Source organism: Rhea americana, unplaced genomic scaffold (assembly GCF_003343005.1).
Source record: "Rhea americana isolate MKP2758 unplaced genomic scaffold, rheAme1 scaffold_317, whole genome shotgun sequence".
Taxonomy (NCBI): Eukaryota; Metazoa; Chordata; class Aves; order Rheiformes; family Rheidae; genus Rhea; species Rhea americana.
In genome coordinates this window covers 490,577-502,508 of record NW_028186443.1, presented here as the reverse complement: position 1 = coordinate 502,508, position 11,932 = coordinate 490,577, and positions in this window count along the sequence as shown.

The following is an 11,932-nucleotide window of genomic DNA, read 5'->3' as shown; positions in this document are numbered from 1 at the left end:
ATAAAGAATCTCCCTCTCTATCTGTGCAAAGACTGTAGTGTATTCGTGGCTGGATTTCTAACATGTTCCCACCACTATTTGCTGGGCAGCTTTGGGGAAAGTGTCTTCCTACTCATCCCCTGCTTCCCCGGCTGCAAAATAGAGATACTGAGACTCTGTTTAGAGCTTAGGGATGTGAAGTGAAAAGCAATATAAAAGAACAGCGTATTGTGAGATATAAGATTCCAACACGTCATGCAATAAAGAAAATGGAGCTACTAAATGTTCTTACAGATGTTTCACAGATTTCTCTGAGTTCAGGATTATCTTTAACAGAGAAAGTGGCTATTTTACAAGCATGAATCGCACTTCAGTGCCCAGCCATGCCTCTGAGAAGTAACTGGATTTGGTGCTTACCTTCCTTTTGAACCTTTAGAGGTATCGCCCCTGACACAGACCATTGTAGGGAGAAATATTACTCTATCAGAGTCAATGAGATCACAATTCCACCTGTTTAAATTAGCAGTTATTTCACTGATCATACCTCAAGGTAAATTTGATGAAGTCAACTCTTACTTCTCTGTTACAGTGTAATCATCTATGGGAAACATGAAGCTTGTCCCTTATGCCCTAAGGGACACCTCTCTGTTTTTAGTACCATGGGCAGAGCCTGCATGAGCAGAGAGGGGAAGGAAAAAATCATATCTGCTCTAAAATTGCTGGCCCACTGCAGACGACACTTGAAAGCAAAACCACTGAGACCATCTGGCTGCTTTTCAGCCTGCACTTCGTTCTCTTCTGCCAACTGGCTCCCTGCAGAGTTGCAAACTGTAATCTTCAAATTAGCTGGAAAACAAGTGCCCAAACACAAAAAAATGTTATTGGAATGGACATGCATACAGGCTCAGTTTTCTGTAAATCAGGTTTCTGTCATCTGAAGTCTAAGGTCTGCCTTGCAAGGTAGTTTCCCTTCTTACAGAGAGAAATCTCAGTGTCTGCCATTATATTTCAGTAGGTGAAAAAATAGGCAGAATGCTGTTACATGAGGCTCTTGCACTGAGAAATGTCACTCTTTTCAATTGTTCCCTCTCTTTCTGGTGTAGAACAGACTTGGGCATCCCTCAGGATTTTTTTCTATTCCCAGTATCAGGACAAAGCTATAAATCCAATTAAGTCTTTCTTTGCTCCATATACTCCTTTTGTACTGTGTGAGAGATGTTAAAACATCTTTCAAACACCTCAGATTACTCCAGGAAAAAAAATTGAGTAGGTTTATGCTTGTAATTTCTTAACCTAGTGTCCTTTTCTTTATCATTTTAGTTTTGCAAATGAATGAGAGGACATTACCCTTCTTTTTATAAGTGAATCCTTCATGGTTTGTAGTTCCCTGCTGGTGTGCGACTCCATCAAGATCTTAGTGGTGGTGGGAGCGTGACCTCAAGCACCTTCCCATGGGAGAATGTGCTGCAGCCTGTGCCCAGTGAACTGGAGATGTAGCGTCTTATAGAGACTTSTGTCAGGTTACTTCTGAAGTGCTGCAGTAAGTCCTTTCCCTCTAGCAGTTCTGAGGACTTCAGGCAGAAAATGGTCTCTTTCTTGGCTGCAGATGAGCCATGCCTGGGCAAATTCTACAGCCCGACTCGACTTCTGTGCCTTCCACCGTATGGACTGGTCAYGGATGCTGCTGAGATGAAATGAACCGATCTTGCAAATGAGCTGGGGAGTGAGGTCAGGCAGAGCAAGTCCTGCTTGTGCAGTCATGGCGGGATGTTACATGATGCATATCTGAAGTGACTGTTTGGAATCAGAAAGCAAGCACAGAAAACAGGAGAGTGCAGGAAGCAGGAACTGCATTTTGGAATCTTCTGCTCATCTGTTCTGCTGGTGCAAACTGATTTCAATGGGGCTTCATTGGGGTCGGATGAGGCCCTGAGTACTTACGTGCTCCTCCTCTTTCTTACCCAAGAAATGCAAAATTTAAAAATAAATAAATAAAAATATTAAAAATCCTGGTTTTCTTTCTAGCATTTTAAGATGACATTTCAGAAAGCAGATAATTGTAGAGGAGATAAATCACATGACATTTTTGAGCAGAAAGAGTGGAGATAATTTGCATATAGGTCAAGAAACACAAATGGCCATTGTTTTGTTTTTTCACTGAAGTACTTAATTAAAATCCAGTTGAATCCAGAAACAAAGCTGAAAACATAAAGGGCAGAGCTGATTCCTACTTCAGGCCTGATTAAATCAGCTTGGCCTCTGGGGAATCTGGCCCAGTATAAATATCCCTAAAGGATTTCTTTCATTTTTTTTTTATTTAAATGATGTTTTGGAGAAAAATGAAAGCTGCAGTTCTGCCAACGGTGGTGTAGAGTGAATCACACCCACTCAAAATGCCTCTGATYTTGCCCTTGAAAGAAATTGCTGTATTGATTGGGGGTCTGCTGGGTCTTCCAAAGCGCTCTAGAAAGAACAGAAAAGGGTCACAGGTTAAAGGAACTGGAGGCGATAGACAAACACTTCATTTCAAATCAGTGTAGATAATCTGCATTTCTTGGCAGAACTAACTGAGGGAAATGGTCATGGAGAGCCCTATCAGTATCACAGTTTTACTGATCTCCGTGGAGCTACTTTTCCACCTGTTTAAAGTTTTATTTCTTCTGCCTCTTTTTTGTGAGTTAAGCAATTGTTCTGTTACGTAACTTCCAGGTGCCCATGCAGTGGAAGAGGAAGGGTCTGGAGTCTTGTCCAGGTGGGAAAGGGCCAGGGAAGGCCGGCACAGGGCAGGGATGTGGGTAAGGAATGGTCCTTCCCCGTGGACAAGGCAGAAGGCCACTGAGGAGATTCCTTGGCAGGAGAGCTAGAATAGCCAGAAGAATTCCTCTGTCCTGCCCTGGGCAAGGCCCAGTTACGGTCTGGTCCTCACCATCATGGAGCCATGGGGCCAAAAGGATGGAAACCCATCCATGGGGGAAGTGGAAGGAGAGCGTGTCGCGGGCCCGGCTCGCTGCGGTGCGGAGCAGGTCCCTGACGCGCGGCTAGGCTCAGGGGTCCAGGAGAGCGCAGGGCCTTCCAGGGAGCCGCTGCCAGTGGGGCTGCTCTGCCGGCCGCAGCACCGCGCTGCTCTGTGCCGCTGCTGACGGGAAAGCAAATGCAATGCATTGCTATTACAAATGCACAACCATTTTTGCAAGATTTCCAGCAAGTGGAAAGGAGAAAACTATGAACAGTCATTCTTATCTGTCAGGGGGTTCAGCAATAAATAAAACATCATTTGGTTAGGATATTCGTACATACAGTGCCTGATGCATGTAATACAGGGCAGGCTGCAGCCAGGGGAGTGCAGCTGCTTACTACAGCTCGGAAAAATGACAGCAAAGGATTAGATCAAAGAACCCAGGAAAACAGTTTTTGCTAGAACATTAGAAAGCATTAGGATGCTGTTAAAACAACTTAAATCAAAAGAAAGGGAAGTCACAGCATGAAAATAGGACAATGCTGCGTGTCCGTAATCACATTAGTTCTGACTGGCTAATTGTGTTACAAAGCAGGAATTCACTTTAGAGCGCTCAAGGCGCACGTTGAGGCAAATCGGCATTATTTAGTCATCACTAGCTGTTTATGTGCAGAGTAATTTGATAACAGCGAAACTCTAGTAATGATGGATTTTTTTTTTCACCCTAACCTGATTTCCCAGCACTTCATTTACAGAGTTTGCCATTTAATGCCTCCATCTGTGCTACTGAAAATTCCCCCTCTCCTCTGAAACTTTTCCGACCCAGTGAGAACACCCAGAGTATTTTCCTGTGTCTTGATGAATAATCATTGGAGAAGCAGACATTTTCATTAAAACAAGCACGCAGCCTTCCAGAAACAGGATATTGTTTCTGGAAGGACATGGTTTCAGGCAGGACATCTGCCTGGAATGTCCCTCAGAGAGTTTTTCAAACAACTCAAAAGCTGTTTTTAAGGGGTGTTTAAACACGACAGAATACGAAGATGAGTGAAATATGGGTGGATAACAAGGAAGCCCTTCGGTTTCACCAGTGTCGCTGTGGAGTACCAGCTCCTGCCTCGCTCTCAGTGCTGTCAGCGCTCCCGTGGCTGTCACTTGCGTGGTGGCACTACAGCAGGTTTGGGGATCAAGTCCTGGGCAAAATGCACCCATCTGTCCTCTTGCATGGCCCTGATGTGAAAGGGTCTCATCTCTCCAAAAAATCAATACATACATACCTGCTTTGATGCCAAGCAAAGGGAAAAGGTGAGTGTAGAAATCTCATAATGGACATGGACATTAGTTAGGGTATTTGGGGGCAGGTTTAGCTCAGTTGGTTAGAGCGCGGTGCTGCTAATGCCAACGTCGTGGGTTCAATCTCCATATGGGCTATGCTGAGGGTTGGACTAGAAGATCTCCAAATGTCCCTTCCAACCTTACCATTCTATGATTTATCCTCATAGTATCTCCATGAGAACAAATACTCTATTATTTAAGTACATAGATTTCAAGGGTAGAGGAATTGCATACATCGCCTCAAAATTCACACAGTGATTAAGATCAGATATCTTGAATCAAGATCTAAACTTTCACAAAGACACCTGGTCTTTGCATTTAATCAGTTGCAAATAAAACTGATCAAAAATCCTGTTGAAATCCTGGTGGAAAGAAGTCTCTTGCTGTTTGTTGTTGTTTTCTTTTTAAACAGCCTTGATCAAGGCAGGAACCCGCACACCTGAATGTCACGTCAGGTGATGGCCTTCCTTGCCTTTGACTGTTATGGTTCTGTTGTGCAGACTATAGCACTAAATCGCCAGCCTTTCCGCGGTGTCCCAGTTACTCCTTGCCAGTGATCTGTCCAGTAAGTTTTTGGCAAAGAATCTCTCTTGGATATGCATGTTTGAGGACAGRTTAGCAAACTAGCCCTAATCAATATTAATTTGTAAGACCCAAAGACCTGGACTTGTTTTTCATTCTTGGGTTTTTCTTTTCTTTCTTTTCTTTCTTTTTTTTCTTTCTTTCTCTCTCCCCCCCCCCTTTTTTTTATTTTTTTTTAATATTCCTGGAGGTGTGAGTGGCTGATTATTTTTCCAGGGGAAACCCAAAAAAATGTTCAGCTGTTTCTGTCTCCCTCTGCATGCCATCAGCTAATTTATTCAGGGAGATTATTTTTTGTTACTCACCCAGCTCTGGTTTATAGTTCTTGCTGTCAGGACAATCCTGTTCTCTGCACTCATGGAAGATTGGCTGGTGCTCAATTAAACAGGCTCCGTGTTCGAGCAAAGCCCTGGGCTGACCTTGTAGCATTCCCCATGATCTCTGCCATGTGCCAGGGAAGCAAAAATGAAAAGGAAACAGGAAAAAAGGAAGGAGTTGGGGTAACCATACTGCAAACATCAGATGGCCCCGCCTGGAATTCTATTTAATCTCCCTGAGGCATCTGGCTCTGAGTTTGTTCTTACACTGGAAGTCCAGGTCTGTCACAGGCTGATTAACCCAGCTAGAGGAATCTGGGTACCAGAAAAGGTTCCTCTTGTTCCCTTTGTACCAGGCCCCCTCCTGGTTCATATGCCATAACAAAAACTTGCTGCACACCTAATGTTTTTTTCTCACATCCTTTAATTCTTTCTGATGTTCACTGAAATTCTAGGGAGCTTCTTGTTTGATTGCAACAGGCTTCAGTTAAGGCCACAGATAGAAAATACACACGAGGGACTATCTCCATGCCATTGGCATGCAGTGGTGGTGAGCACAGAGGGCTACCTCCATGCCATCGAAAGTGTGACGGCAGCGAGCACATACAGCTGCGTGGCTGTGTGGCTGGGGCTGGCTTGAGGAGGACTGTTGGGCACCTCCTGGTTTCGTCATCAGGGCTTCCTGCAGCACTCACCATGGAGCATCTGCCAAGCTGGTGCAGTGAGGTGCCCTGGTTCCCATCCGCGTGGGAGGAGAAATGACTTGCTGCGGTCACAGACATCACCATGTCTCACCCCTTCCTTCATTGGACACTTGTGGGTTGCAGCCTGCTGGATCTTGCACACCAGTGCACAGGTCTTGCCGCATGCAGGTTCCTACCATGCTGAAAACTTGAGAAAGAAGGTCAAAACTTTTAAATGTCCTTATTTACACCATCTCCTGGAGTTAGATCAAGCCGTGGTCCWTCAATGTAATGTAGCTCTTCAGGCCCAGTCCACACCACTGAGATAGGCACTTATGCACTTCACTGGATCAAGGCCACAGAGCTCCACATCTTGCATGGATAAGCTTTAAATAAAGGAAATTGCTTCTTCTTTTCTTTCTTCCCTCCCACCCAGCTCTTAAAGGTTAATAGCAGCAGTAAATTGTTTTGACTAGCAGTAGACTGAGAAAATAGCAGGAAGGAAATCAAAGAAACGATACCGGTCACAGCTACACTTTTTTTCAGACTTTTTTATTCTCGAGTGCTGTACACAAAACTTGCACACACATTAGTTGCTACTGAGAAGAAAGAGGAGAAAACAGACAGGCTTAGCAAAATGTGGGGGGAATGTGTCACTAGCCTTGGCTTTGGACTTCCAAACTTCAGTCACCAAGTGTCCAAATTTCTTGATCTTTCGGTTTTCTTTGCCTAGAAGAATTTTTGTGCRTATGTTATCTTGAATGAGCTCTACTCTGCAATGTCCCTTAGGTCCTGATATCTTCCTTGTGTCAGGCAAACCTTGGCCTACCACCTGGGCTCTCGATGGGAAGAATGCTGCCATCGTACGAGTGCCGGTGGGGATGGTGCCAACTCAGCTCAGGCCTTGGCAACTGAATCTCACCCGACGGTGGCTTCAGGCTGGAGGTGCCTGACCTAGACAGATTAAGAAAATATGCCGGTATATGCATGCCATAGTGTCCTTTATCATGGAGGAGTTTGTATTTGAGCACTGTTGTGACTTCTATTTGAAATTGATGGGAAATTCCCATGTCCTGAAACGATTCTTTTTCTCATTCTAGGAAATGTAAAAAGTGAGCTATATTCACAAGAATATTAGCAGCTCTTTCRTGGAAGAATTCCTCCATATGTAGAGATTTTTTACACATAAAAGTTAGAGGTGCAAAGAAATTTACAGGAAAAAGGAAATGTGTGCCTGCAAACATAACGTAAGTGCTGATAAACTGTCAAAGCAGATGCCATCCACAGAATATCAGGCTTTTTCTACCCTCTTTTCAGTATTTACATTATCTTCACAATACACACACCTTAAGCACCTAGGAGCAGACCAGTGTGAAATGGGAGATTATAGTATTAGAATTCCTAGCCACTCTAGGAGGCTGCTGCATTTCAATATGTCCCCCCATATGTTTTAACACTTCTGCATTTCTTCCATCTGTTTCTGGGAAATGTGAAGGAATTTAATGATCTTTTCTAGGGTTATTAAACCAACAGCTGTTGTCATTAATAGAGGACATTCTTTACGGCAGTGCACAAATKCCAGTGATAAATCCAGCTCTGTCATTCTCTATTTCTTTTTAATGACTACAGCGCTTGTACTGAAACTGAGGTTAGGAATACAGCAGATTCTTAAACTATTATTTTATGATATAGCTTTGACCTTCACTTCTGTTGACTTTGAAGGTTGTTTTTACCCCTTACGGGAGTCCCAGTCCTACATCCTTTGAATCATTGGGTTGTTGCCAATGATTGCAGTTAATAGGGATCAGCTTTGCTCATAACCACAAAATTTCTTGTCTATTTTTCAGAAGGGATGGATCAGCCAATGCTTTGTTGGAAGGATGCAAATCTACAGTAGGTGAAGCTTTTAGCAAAATTGGACTTTTCATAACACCAAGTAACAGAAGAGCAATATGACAGATACGGTTCTCTGTGGTGGACTGCATTATACTCTGCAGCTGAATTAAATTTTGCATAATAAATTGCATGTGGTAATCCCAATTCATAAATGAAACCAAGCAGTTGTGTTAGAAATCAAAAACAAACAAACAAATGCCAGAGTTTTTATAGAATACGTTATTTAAGGGTAATAGGGAAATTTTTTTCCAGTAGCTTTCCTAAGCTGCTGCTACCGTGTTTGCAGGCGCCTCAGGTCGGGCTTGCAGAACATGCAGAAGCAAAATGGAAGAAAGAAGAACATGCTCATATATGTGCAAATGCGCAGCTAAAAATGTTGTAGAGCCATGTAAGCTGCAGCATATTGCTGCGAGGGAAGGGACCACTTGATTACTATACCTCAAGTGGTAATCTCTGGCTATTTTTCACCAATATGGTCAGGAGTGTGAAATATTCAGCAATTTGCCTGACATTTGATGTCCTAATCAGCACAGGGTTCTTATTCTTCCCCAGCAATGAGGCAATAGGAAAAAGATTTTGCAGCATTTGCTTGTCTTAAATGTCTCGGTCAGATGTACAATATACTTTCACTCTTCTGTTAGCAAAGTGAAGTGCATAGAAACAGTCCTGAGAAATATTGKTTTAATTAAATATCGTGGTAGGCAGAGTGCCCTTTACTTATTTTTTTACCTCTAATATGGAAATACTAAACTGCCACTCTTGTGGTGGTTCTGTAGCTCATAAAACTTCAGCTTGCTTTCTTCAAAAATCTTAAATCTAATAACAAGATACATAGCTCCAAATAATAAAAACGTGGGATTTTATTGTAAAAAAATGACTTCACATTTGTCTCCTGACTTTGAAAGCCTCTGTAGTTTGCTGCTAGTGGAAGAAACAGTGCTCAGACATGTTCTCTTCAAGTTCACTGTCAAGAATGCAGTGACACCTAAGTGCTGAACTGAGCCTTCAACGTTACAGGAGCCTGAGCTTGAACCACTGAGTTGTCTCTAACAAAATGATTATATTTTGGCTTTAGGACAGATCAGTATCACTTCTAAATGGAAATGAGCCACATGGTCATGGAAATGATGATGTCTAACCAGTCACCAATTATATCATTTGGGAATTTTGGCCAGAGTAGGAATCATTTTGCCTAGGGAGCTAGTCTCCTCTGGGCTGGGCAGGCTACACAGTGGTCACCTGCAATGCATATTACCTGTTATGTGGGTAAATAATTGGCATTCTTCATTGTAGCATTTTTTTTTTTTGTCTTCTTCCCTTTTTAGTGACTTCAGAGGAAGTTGGATATGGGCTTAGATTCACTTTAACCAACAATAATGCACAGAAAAAAAGTATCCAAGGTCCCTAATAGGCTCCAGCCCTGTTTATCTGGTGGCAACAGGTGGATTTTAGAGGTTGCCTCACCTTCCTTGAATCAGGACATTTTGGATAATGAAAAATACCACCCAGGAGAGAGAAAGGCCCATATTCAGCCTGGAGTTTAGACTACCAACCCTCATTTGGAGTCACAGCCTCCTGTTGGTCTCCTTTCGCCACTGGGGTTGTTCTTTGGGCAGTGATTCTTTCTCCTCTCAAAAAACAATGTGGGATTATATTTTGCAGAAGGACTAGGACCTCTGGGACATGCAACCATGGGACAGAGGAGTTCTGTAAAGAGCCCAGAGCACTTTGCCTTGAAAAAGGAGTGCAAGGATGGGGATGAGGAACCTCATATCAAACTGCTTTGCCTGTTGGTGACGGATGCCTGCTGGCAGCCAGGTGATGGGAACCGACAGGAAGATAAAGATGGTCAAGTTGCCCATCCTTTATTGCTTTATACTCTCAGCTATAGCTGAATATTAATTGTGATGCTTCATTAGCTAAACACCAACCAGCTTCTTCTTGACCTTGACATGTACAGCTGTCACAGTGCTGGCAAAAGTTCTCAGGATTACTTTTGCAGCCTTGATATAAAGCTGTGGGTTCAAGGTCTTTACAGACTGACCTCTTAGATTCTGAAATGCAGGATCTTCTCCCCAAGAAGTTAGAGTCCAAATATCTCCATTTTCAAGTTATTTTATTTTCCTGCAAAAATCTGAAAGCTAATTTGAGACAGCTGGTCAAATTAAACAGTCCTGGCATTTTTTCTTCCCATAGTGGATTGACCTATTCTGGAAACCTATCCGTTATGCAGTTTTCTTCTAATTAAATGAAAACACAGGAGGAAGGAAAAAGGCAATGAGAAACCTTTAAGTTCTAGCTCAGATTAAGTGTCAACAATTATCAGTAACTTTTTTTTTTTTTTTTTTTTTTTTTTTACCTTCTGAATCACTGGGAACATCTTTCAAGGCAGATTTGACAGTAGTTTGGTTTGCAGAAACATTTCTTCCTCTGAACCTGTTGTACTCCTGAAGTAGCTGGTATGACAGCTCAGCAATACCTCTTAGCACAGGCAGTGGGCACAGAGAGGTGATTGATGTCTTTAGTTAACTTGCACCAGACGGCTGCTTCATTACCAGCCTGGAGTGAATAGGTTTCTGATGCTTTTCATCCTAACAGCTGTTCAAATATGCTCGGTAGAGGAACACTTGGTATCGAGTCACAGACAGTGCATCACAGCACTTGGGTAACCATTAGCCAGCACTAATGAAATTATAACTTACCAGTTAGAAAAGGCAAAATTCAGATCATTTAAAGATGATTTTGCCAAGTCCCCACGAAATAAGATTTTTGTGTTCTTAAATCAGATTAAAAACTAGGCATGAGTTGAACATATGTCCCACTTAGTCTGCATTCATTAGGATATGAATGTCTGGCTGTAGCACAGGACTCAGGATAAATAGGTTTTGACACGTTCATCTGTTTGGGATGCAAGTGAAAAAGCCATCAGATAGTGGTGATCAGGGAAGTATGAAATGTACCTGTTTATTGTCAAATAGTGTTTGTTACCACCTCCATTTTATTCTAGACAATGATAAATTGATCCCTGATTTCTACTGTTTCAGAAACCAGAAAAGATCACCTACTCTAACCCCCTTCTATCCGGGGAAATAAGCAATTGCTTCAGGTTGTTCTTGTACTGAATCAGTACCTGCAGTTGGCTAAAATTTCTCTCTTGGGAACACCTCCAGAGTATTACACCTTTTCCCAGTCCTATTGTTAAACTATTATTACTAAAATGAAAGCCATATTTTTCATTTGTATGATTCTGGTTCTAATTTTCAGCTGCAAGGGAGGGGGACAGAATCTCTAGTTTTGTATCACACTGATATATTCCTCTGTGGTTGATGTTTTAATGTGGGAGGTATCTGAATGAAAGCAATTAACAGTAGAAAGATGTTGTCTTCTAACATAACTTACAAAGAATTTAAAGTATTTCAACTAATGTTAAAGTTGCATGTAAGCAGACACAGCAATTCTGATGTATTTCACTTAGAAGTAATCACTGCATTTATGTCATTAACAAATGAAGGGAAGAAGAAAATACTTTTCTGTCTTTCGCATCTTATTCAATTGCACCTTAAAAACAAAATACACAACAAAGTAGTTTTTCATCTTGACTGAAATGCATTTTAAAATTAATTGTTGGTTTAAAATTAATTGTTTTTTTGGCTCGAAGGCTTCATAAATTGGACTAGAATGCCCTACGTACACACCAACCATGGAAAATGGGTGATCTTGCCTGTTTGTTTTCTCTCCAATGATTTTTTCACCTAGCATTTAATTAAAATAATCCCTGCACTGACATCGTAAGCAGGGGATGGGTAGAGGCTGAAACATTATTTCTGTCATGGGAGAAGATCTGAGTTGAAATTGCCAATTTATGGGGTATTTACCAAACTTGCACAAAATGTGGATATCAGAATCTCAATTAATTAGCATGGAAATGACTGAGCATAGTTAAATGTATATGTCTTATTAGTATTCAGCATTGCTATCATAAGAGGAAAGAAAAAGAAACAGAAAAGATGGGAGGAAATGAGAACAGGAATTGGGGAAAAAAAGATGTTTCTTAATCTTAGGTAGACATTTCAATAAACCTGCAGACCAAKCCAAGAAAATTATACTAATGATTCATATTACACAATTTCATCATAGGATACCTATATCCAAGGGTTTCTGGCTGCATTAGAGATAATTAATAG